We start from the raw sequence: 10,479 nt of genomic DNA, 5'->3' as shown, positions 1-10,479 counted from the left end.
TCTGAGGGGGCACAGATGAAGTCAGTATTGCAGGTTGGCCTCATCCTGCTACTTGAAGTCCTCTTGATAGGACTAATTAGATGGTGTATGAAACAAATGGAATGGATTTGGTTTCAGCCTCACCTCGTTTGATTAATTGGAGTGGTCAACAGTGCAGCACTCATGGGTGAGTCCTTCGGAAGACAAGATGGTGTAAAAATGAGGGATGGATAACGTTCTGAGGTCTCTTGCATTTCTTCACGTCCCATGAGTGAGTCACTCACTGATCTTTATTCTAGACTATCTTTCCAAGGATGCTTGTGAAGAAATCAGTCTTAGAAGATATAATGTCTCCTTCCAAACAAAGGACAGGTTTGTTTATGGTCTGGAAAAATAGAGAAGATAGCATCTCCCTCTAGAGCAAAAGGCAGGCATGCTGAAATCTATTATAAAAGATTTGGTTTCCCTAAGTTCAGAGTTCTTCTGTAATGCAACCTATTGGGTGTACAGTGGTCACCTAGACTTCTCCATGCCATCCTCTGGGAATTGGGGCTTGGGGACCTGGTGCAAAAATGCTGATATTCTGGCTACTATTTCTGTGAGTACTAAATGATCTTTCATCTTGGACCCAGGACGCTCACATTTCCCAAAACCATCCATAAAACGGTGCCAAGCTAACTTATTAGCTTGCAAGAAGGACAAGCTCTCAGACCCTGTTCAGTTCTTGACACACTTTAAGCAGCCACTCCTCGTCGGTTGGAGTTGGTACATGAGATGAAACCCAGGGGGCCACGGGCACTGATAGGTCAGAAAAAGCCCGGACTAGCAGGTCAATGATAGTGAGTTGGGGGTGGGAAGCCGAAGAACCTGGGGGCATGGCCATGCCAGTGGGCCTGGGAAAGATCACTTTGTCTCTGGGCGAGCCCCAGAAAGTTTTTCCCTTAACGTGAAATGGGATTTAGACTGGACTTCTTCCTGCTTTATTTAATGAGAGTAGTTTTGTTTGACCTGTCTTCAGTCTTGTTAGGGATAGGCCAGACTGCCCTGAGGGGGTTTGGAAAAAGTTGTCATCACCTTCTAGTCTGTTTTTGTGTCCTTTTCTCTTTCCCATGCACCCCTTTTCCCCATTGAAAACTTGTTTGCACGGAAGGACACGTTAGTGGTCAATGACACTCTAGTGCTGATGCAAATTACTGGAGTGTTCAAGAACAGTCTTTGAACCATCATTGTATTTTTGGAAGGACTGGTTCTCCTACATAGAAGGCATTCATAGCACCTTAGAGCAGGTGGAGATATTTGGAAGGATTTCCTGGTGTCCTTCCCTTATGCTGTGTAGGTAGCAACAAAGCTTTGTCTACCTGATGGGCAGAGATGCTAATGTTGGCTCCCTGGTGCCTCTTCCCTCTTGAGAACAATCCTTAGTCTCCTAAAATAAAGTCTCACCCACGCAAAACTGTGAAGAAAACACAGCTAGTTATATGTCACCTTTTAGGATCTTTTGTAAATCTTCACCAGCTGGAATACCCCAGATCTTAATTTTCATGCTAAGGGGCTCTTTTCAGAAGCTTGTAGAGCATCTGAAGGAAGAGAGAATTTTTCAGCAATTTTCATCCTAATTAACTTGGCCCATTTTTTAAGGAATGGAAATGATTATCTCAGAGATTAATTAAGATTGTTAAAGGCGTTTGCAGATCAGAACCTAAATGCTTCCATAAATTCCTCTCCCCTGGTTTAGAATGAACTTGCCATGAACAAAAGGTCAGAGGTTATTAAAATGAATGAGGTCATCGCCTTTTACATGCCGACGGCGTCCTTTCACTTGGCAGTGGGAGGCAGAAAAGGGAAGAAATCTGCATTGCCTTCATATTTAGATCATATAATGCATTCCCTAATGTGATATGAAATATCATCCTAATGAATTAGTCTTAAACACGATGCTTATCAGAGTAATGAACAGAGTGCCTGGAAGTCCAGGACCGCTCCGGCCAGTGACATCAGAAACCATCTAGGGAAAGTAGTTATCATCCACTGCCTCATTTCAAAGGATTTAATGGCCCTGAAAGTCGTGAGGAAAAGTGAGTTCACACCTTTTAGGTACGCCTCTGAAGCCACTGTATTTTTATTTTCAATTAGAGAGAAGACATATTGCCCACTGGTCCTGAAAAGCGATCAAACCCTTGGGCTTGAAGCGATGGATCCTAGAACAACCCAAGAACTGGCTCTTTCTAGCTGGATGAAACCCTCAGATCATACAAAACCCGGGATAGTGACTTGTGAGGATTTACTTCCCACTCTTGTCTTCTGTCCTGGAATAAATATTTCAGAAAGAGCTTTGTTCCTGTACAGTGAGCGCACAGAAGAGCCATGCTCCAGTGGAGAGGGTTGCTTCTCCCTGGCTTTCCTGATGTTCTTGTGTGTGATGTCACACCCCTTGCTTACTGGCAGAACTGATTTTGTTCAGGTATCCAGCTGTCAGGTGCTGGGCCCCTCCTTGGTCCCAGGAGATAATATCTATTCGTACAAATTAACCACGTGAATTGTATATTCTCCTTGTCAGTAATTACTTTAGGAATAAACACAAGAAGGAATTCTGGCAAATGAGATAAAAGTGAAGTTTGCGTGTTGGGGAGTATGTTTTTGTGAATGCTTTCTTACTCTTAAAAAGGGACGCAGAAAGTGACATTCTCTCTGGGACTCTTGAGTGTTGTTATGTGAAGATGAGATGCTTGGAGCTGCTGCAGACTCCTTGCCTCCATGAGAGAAAGGAGAAAGGGCTATGTGCTGATGATGGCAGAGATGACATATCGATGGAAAGAGCTTGGGTCTTGGATGATATGATTGAGCCACTGAATTAAGCTGAGTGTACCCCAGGTCCAACCTTCATGTTATGTGTGATGAGAGCTTTCTTGAGCTGTGTCCTTTTTTTTTTTTTTGAGTTGGAATCTCACTCTGTCACCCAGACTGGAGTGTAGTGGCACGCTCCCGGCCACTGCAGCCTCGACCTGCTGGGCTCTGGTGATCCTTCTGCCTCAGCCTTCCAAGTAGCTGGAACTATCGGCATGCGCTACCACGCCTGGCTAGTTTTTGATTTATTGTAGAGATGAGGTCTCACCAAGTTGCCCGGGCAGGTCTCAAACCCGCGAGCTCAGGCAATCCACTCATCTCAGCCTCCAAAGCACTGGGATTACAGGCTGAGCCACTGAGCCCAGCCTGAGCTGTTTTTTATTTCCTGTGGCTGGGAGGATGCCAAACTGACATATATAGTCACCTTCCTTGCCTTCCCTTTCCTCCTCTCCTCATCTTGCCCTTCCTTAAGAAATCTTTTTTCCTAGTAGATGGTTGGCACTCGCAAGCTCAAGCATCCACCAGGATCCCACAATGGTGGGCTTTCTCTGTGGACAGGCACAGAACAGAATTTCTGCATACCTTCTTTGAAACCTCCTAGATGGCTCAGAAAGGAACGTGATCGATTGATTGAGTTGGGGTCTCACTCTGTTGCCGAGTCTGGAGTGCAGTGACATTATCACAGCTCACCACCATCTTGACCTCCTGGGTTCAGGTGATCCTTCTGCTTCAGACTCCCGAGTAGCTGGGATGACAGGTGCATGTCACCATGCCCAGCTAATTTTTCTTCTTCTTCTTCTTCTTTTTTTTGTTCACAAATAGGACTTTTTATTTGTCACTCTTAAAAGACTGAATGTTAAACAGATTCCCGAACTGGTGGTTCATGTCCATCAGCTTGTTCAACCTTAGTACCTGTCTCGTCCCCAGTAGCTTTTCCAGAACTACTACCTTCACCATGTAGCTCCATGAGCTTTTCTGATTCAAACCTGGGTTTCTTCAGCATTCTTACTTTTCTAACAAAGACATCATGAAGATGTCTTGGTCCTTGGCATGCCTTGGAAATGTCATGAATGTCCTGCTCCACCCTAAAGGAAGACTGGATCTGGCATTTATCAGTTTGCCACTTTAAAGGAAGATAAATAGATTGACAGGCCTTTTTCTATGTCTTTCTATGTCTTTTCTGATGCTGTCCGGAACCAATTTATCGACCACTTCTTTTAAGTCATTTCTCTGCAGCTCTTGGGTCATGATTTCAAATATCATCTTCTTCCAGATCTGGTGGACCTGTTGGTGCTGAGTGTAAGAGGTCTTCTGTATCTGATTGTTGCATTTTTTAGTAAAACCAGGACAGATGAAGCAAATAACCATCGGTAGTCTTGATATCAACATGAGCTTCGGTCATGGTCTGCCATTTTTTGACCATGGAGCACATTTTGTCCCTGTTCAGGTCCATGACATGGAAGTTTTTGCCCTGAGCATCTTCAGTGATCCACTTGAATTTTCTAAGTGCAACTTCATCATTCTGCAGACTGGCATTCAAACACATGACACTTGAGGCCACCGGATGCAATTTTGGTTTCTTGCATCCTGGTGACCGGCGTTTTGCCAACATTTCTTATACTGAACATAGCAGCTGCTTTCACATCATACCAATCTTTCTTAGAAAATGGATCAGTCACTTTCTTCTTGGCTCCCTTTTTGCCACCCTTTCGTAAGGAGCTTGTTCTCGCCTACCGCCGTGGTGACGCTCAGAAAGTCTGAATTTTTTTTTTCTAGAGACATGATGGTCTCACTATGTTGCCCAGACTGGTCTTGAACTCCTGGCCTCGAGCAATCCTCCTGCGTCAACCTCTCAAAGTGCTGGGATTATAGGTGCAAGCCACCATACCCGGTCAGGAACACCTTTAAAGTGGCAAACTGATAAATGCCAGGTCCAGTCTTCCTTTAGGGTGGAGTAAGACATTCAGGACATTTCCGAGGCATGCCAAGGACCTAGGCTCTTTGGCAGGGCACTCCATGGTGGCCCATTTTCACCAGCTTTCCCATTTGGCCCTCTGGGTGGGAGCACAGTGTCTCACATTGCAGGATTCCTCTTTCGGCTGACACAGTTTGCCCGAGAGAGGGGACTTAGGTCACTGTATGTATATGGGTAGACTTCAAGACATTTTATTTCCTGGAACCTTTTACTTTTTCCTCCTCAAACTGGAAAAACAGGAAGATAAATCCCCCATGTATTTCTGAGTTTCTTTTCTTTCCTTGTCCTCACATCTCTAAATATATCAAACATGATAATTTTATGAGCAACCACGTTATACATAATACATTTTATGTTCTTAAATGTATCAAGTGATTTTAGATCTGCAAAGATGCCATAAAGCAAGAACAGACAGTGCCCAATTTGTAAATTAATTTGGAAGTATAACTTTCTTAAAAAGTGGGCTTCTTGCACTCAGAATGCTTTTTCTTACAGAAACAATGGTGGTCGACTTCCAAGTATGAACTGTAGCTGCCCACACGATCCATAATATTCTGAAACCTTGTCATTTGCTCTCATATCCATACAGTTAACGCTTACTGAGCATTTCCGATGTTCCAGGCTCATTAAGCCAGTCTCCATATATGTTAATTCAGTGATTTAATCCTCACTTTTTCTACGTCAAAGACAATCAAAGCTCAGATAGGTTAGGTTACTTGCCCAAGGACACACAGCATGCATGTGGTAAAACCAGACCCTGTGGTGCCTCCTGCCCCAGAGCTGGCTGTTTTTACATTCACCCTGACCTCCTGGTGGGTCTCAATCATCATCTAGATTAATGTTTTTTTAGTGAAAAAATGCATTCCAAATTCCATTTGTAATGCCAAGAGCACATCTCTCAGTCCTGGCAGCTGAAAACCCCCTTGCCCTTCTAATTTCCTGTTTATCTCCAAAATAGCCACGGGGGGCGGGGGGTGGGAAAGAGAATGAGAACCTTTGTTGTGTTGGGCTGGCCCGGCATGAACCTCATCCTGTCATTTTCCAGACAGCTTGTGTCCAGCACCTGCCTTTCGGCTTCACTGGCTCCCCACTCCTGTCAGGCAGCAGAGCTGGAGATGCTCATTACATTTCAGCTGCTTGTACCACCTGTTTATGGCTCAACCACTGACACAGGCTTGATAAAAGGGCTTGGCGATTATTCCAATCCCAGCTTGGACCAGAATTTAGCTTTGTAAACATTCTATAAAACCTGGCTTTAAAAGGAACATAGTGAAATTTCAGACACCCCCGGGCCCCCTCCAGTTGGCATCTGGCCAGGGGGAAGACCCTCATAGCCTTCTCTTACCTCACCTACTTCGCTTACCCTCATGTCTGCTTCTAGACACGTCCTCTTCCCATCGGGTTAATCTCTTCTTTCCTCGATGCTCCTGAAAGTGTTGAGAACCTTGTAAAATCTGTCAAGCTGTCTCTGTGCCTCCAGTTGGCCTGCATCTCGCCCAGTGTGCTGTCATGGTTTCTTATTTTAAAAAGTCTTCCAGCCAGGTTTCGTAGTTTCCCTTGATAGCAAGTTCCAGCCCACCTTTCTTCCTGAAAAGCAAGCACTCATTTCTCCTTCCTTGCTAGTAACTACCTTGCTATGTGTCTTTTGCTGCTATCGGGAAGATCTTAGACTATCCTTCTTGCTTTGGGCTATTATTAATATTACATGGAGTATTCAGAATTTAGTTGATGGAATATTTGGGTGTGGCTTTCCTCCCCTTTTCCTTCCGTTTCTGGATTTCCCCAAGATGTCACTGATCTTTGGTGCTCCCCCTCGAGGGGAAAAAGAAGTCAGGGAGAAGGCAGAGCACAATGTCTCGGCCGAGGGAAGTTGTTGCACCTGATTGGCCAAGAAGAGTTGGCTCCTTCCTCCATGGACTCTCCAAGAGGTACCACTCCATCTTCTGTGGACTCTCCAGGAGGAGCTGTATCCTTCCTCTGTAGATTTCCGAGAGAAGCTGCTTCCTTGCTTCGTGGTCTCTCCAAGCAGAGCTGCTTCCTTCCTCTGGGGACAAGAGGCACTGCTCCTTCCTCCGTGGACTCTCTGAGGGGAGTAGCTTCCTTCCTTCGTGGCCTCTCCAAGAGGCGCTGCTCCTTCCTCTGTGGCCTCTCCAGGAGGAGCTTCTTCCTTCCTCCTCAGCCTCTTCCGTTTTCTTCTCTTATTTCCACAGACAATTGAGAATTGGTTTTCTAAAGTGCAACTGAAATGAACAACAGAATAGAATAACATTCTCAACGTCATCGGCACTTAAAATATGTGCAATCTAAAGAATGCTTGGCTAAGAAATTATCCAAGATTTTCAGGAAAGAATGATTTAAAATGATCGCAAACGTAAGTGAAAAGTGTTCCCTTTGGGAGATGAACATCCATGGTCTCCAAAGACTTCCATTGCCATTAGTTGATTAATTAATTCATTAACACCTCGTAGAGCACAGGATATTGACTCCATATGGCACTGAGCAGGCAGTTTGGTTTCTTTTGAAAGTTTCTCTTATACGAAAGCACAGAAATAGTAAATAATTAAGCTCTATGCTGCCTTGTTGTGATCTTTTATTGATCAAGGCAGAGATTTGAGAGCAGGAAGGCTTCGGGCACTCACTCTAACCTGACTCTATTTGCCCCATGATGACACGTTACTGTGAGACGCTTGTTCTTATTATAAAGCCTTTAAGGAAGAAAATAAGCCCACAACATGTTTATGGCTCTTGTTACTTCAGTCCGAGTTTAATCGCCCCAGTCTTGAAGACTGAGCATTTTCTGGTGGACTCCCACGGGGCCGAGGGTAGTGATATGACGAGTACACTGCTTGCTCCCTTCTGAGCCCTGGCTTCATTAAGCTGGTTCTTAATGCTTTTTCCCTTCCTAATAAAGCTATTAAGACAATGACTTATGATTGCCCTGCTCAGTGAGACCTTCAGGGAATGAAGGTGGGACATGAGGAAAATGCCTTGAGCATGGATCAATCTCAGTGTGGTCCGAGCCTTTCTGTGAGGTGAGATTTTTACCGTTTCCCTCTCAGGACCCAGTGTTGCTCCCAGCTCCCACCCCTGCTCACCATCCTGTCTATAACCTGGTGGATCTAGGTGGGAAGGAGAGCCATGAGATGTTAGCAAGAGCTGTCCTAGTGTCCCCAACCTTTCCCCTCCTCTCATCCTGCTCCATCCATCTCCCTTTAACCCATGAATTCTTTCAGCAGGCACCCTCTTTCTCTTCTCCACAAAACTTCCTGAAGGAATGGTTGACACCTGCCCTCTCTACATCCCCACCTCCCAGGAATCTCCCAATCTGGGATTTCAGGCCTCCCTTGTGGCTGCCTCTTTGTGACAGAGCTCGTCTCACTGAGGGTTCATCTAATGGACGCTCATGTGATGTATCTTCTGCTGGGAGGCTTCAGAAATTGCGCACGACTCCCTCTTCAACAGCTCCTCCTTTGGTTTTTTGGCATCTCTAGGGACAATCATGGGAATGCCGTGTTCATTTTCCCTCTGAGAAAGGACTGACTGTCTCTCTAACCGAGGCTTCTTTGGGATTCCCTTCGCCTTTGGGCCTTGGTCTTGTGTTTCTCACGTGGTCCCATCCAATGATGGTACAAGGCAGTGGTGGAAGGGCCCAGTCATTTCTCTGCAGTAGGAGTCTTTGCCCTGGAGCTCCTTGTTGGGTGGTGGAGGCTTTGTCAGACCTGCATCGTGGTGGACCACTATTCCTGCTCAATCCTCCTTTCTTTTTCTTCTCGCGGGTGTTGCTCCCCAGAAAGCCTTTTGCTCTCCTAATTCTGCCTCAGTGTCTATTTCCTGTAAGACCTAAACGACACCTTCCTTGTCATCATTTATTGCTGTTACTTTTTGCTGGCATCTTAAATGATGGCGTTCCAAAGGCATTGGTCTAGGGGTTCTTTTCTCTTCAACATTCCTTTTGTTCTTAGGCCATCACCTTCTTCTCCTCCATGTCATTAACTGTCTGCAACACTGGTGACTTACAAATCTCTTTCTCAGTCATATATCTCCCCAGTCTTCAAGTCTGTGTTTCTCTGCTTTACTGATATCTCCATCTGGATGTCTTGGAAGCACTTCAAACTTAACGTGTGCAAAACAGAACTCATCAACCCTAAGACCTTATCCTCTGACCAAAAAATAGTCCTCCCGTATTTTCTGCTAAGGGGATGGTGGATAACTGTGGGCTAATTCTCTGAGCCAGAAACCTTGGTCCTGTTCTTGGCTCCTCTGTTGCCCGGCCACCCATAGTCAATCCCCGGATCCCCTGAGATCTCTTATATGACAGCTGTCTCCGTGGTCTGCTGGGGCTGTCTTTTCTCTAGTCTGGATCATGGAAGCTTCCTTCTGACTAGTCTTTCTGTCTTTCCATCCCCTTCAGTCTATCCTTGAACCCGTTGTCAGAGTGATTTTAAAATACAAATGTGGCATCTTTCCCCTGACCAACCTCTTCTAATAGCTTCTCAAGACAAATGCAAACATTTCAAGGTGGTTTTGGGAAGTGGCTCTCAAAAGTGTGGTCCCTGGACCATCAGCACCAGCATCATGCCTGAATTTGTCAGAAATGCAAGTTTTTAGACCCCACCCCACACCGACTCAATGAGAAGCTTTGGGGGTGAGGTCCAGCAATTTGTTGAACAGACTCTTCAGGTGATGCCTGCTAAAGGGTGCCGTGGCTTAGGAAATCATCCACATCTCTAGCTCCAGCTTTGTCCTCCAGTCCTCCCCTGATCTCCTGCTCCAACCACACTGAGTAACTAGCCTGCTTAACACAAGTCTTCCTCTGCGAGGCCCTGATTGATCTTCAAGAATCAGAGCTAAGACCAGATCGGATGCATTCAGGGTGGTATGGCCGTAGACGTATACATGGTCAATAAATATATGAAAAATGCTCAACATCATTCATAATCAGGGGAATGCAAATGAAAACCACAATAAGATCCCACCTTAAGCCAGTCAGAATGGCCATTCTTAAAAAATCAAAAAACAATAGATGCTGGCCTGGGTGTGGAGAACGGGGAACACTTATATGCCATTGGTGGGAGTGTAAATTAGTACAACCTCCATGGAAAGCAACCTGGAGATTTCTCAGATAACTAAAAGTTGGTGTACCATTTGATCGAGCATTCCCACTACTAAGCATCTACCCTAAGAAACAGAGGTCGTTATATGAAAAAGACACCTGCACCCACATGGTCATTGCAGCCCAATTCACAATTGCCAAGATGTGGCATCATCCTAGATGCCCATCAGTCGATCGGTGGATAGTGAAAATGTGGTATATATACACCATAGAATACTAAGCAGCCATAAAAAAGGATACAATCATATCCTTTGCAGCAACGTGGATGGAGCTGGACATCACCAGCCTAAGTGAACTGACTCAGAAACAGAAAACCAAACACCGCACGCTCTCACTCATACGTGGGAGTGAAACGGCCACAAAGATGGAAATAATAGACACTGTGGACACCAATAAGGGGGAGGCAGAAGGTGGGAAGGGCGTCAGGCTTCAGAAACTACCTATGGGGCACAGTGTTCATTATCTGGGGACTAGACTACCTGAGACCCAAGCCTCATCACCGTACAATATGTCCATGTAACCAACATGCAAGTATACCTTCTGAATCTAAAATTAAAAAAAAGAGAAA

General features: G+C 45.2%; 1 pseudogene across 1 annotated transcript; it reads right to left on the bottom strand.

Moving 5' to 3' along the window:
• Positions 1–3,627: 3,627 nt before the first annotated feature.
• Positions 3,628–4,605, bottom strand: LOC103259195 (annotated as a pseudogene). Its single transcript, XR_504222.1, has 2 exons — positions 3,997–4,605; positions 3,628–3,886 (listed from the first exon to the last, which is right to left on the bottom strand). The product of XR_504222.1 is annotated as a 40S ribosomal protein S3a-like (transcript).
• Between the last annotated feature and the right edge of the window lie 5,874 nt (positions 4,606–10,479).

The sequence above is a fragment of the Carlito syrichta genome, unplaced genomic scaffold (assembly GCF_000164805.1).
Source record: "Carlito syrichta isolate Samal-C Ts95f unplaced genomic scaffold, Tarsius_syrichta-2.0.1 Scaffold302562, whole genome shotgun sequence".
Classification (NCBI taxonomy): Eukaryota; Metazoa; Chordata; class Mammalia; order Primates; family Tarsiidae; genus Carlito; species Carlito syrichta.
The sequence above is the reverse complement of the archived record's forward strand: the minus strand, read 5'-3'. Positions and strand labels throughout refer to the sequence as shown.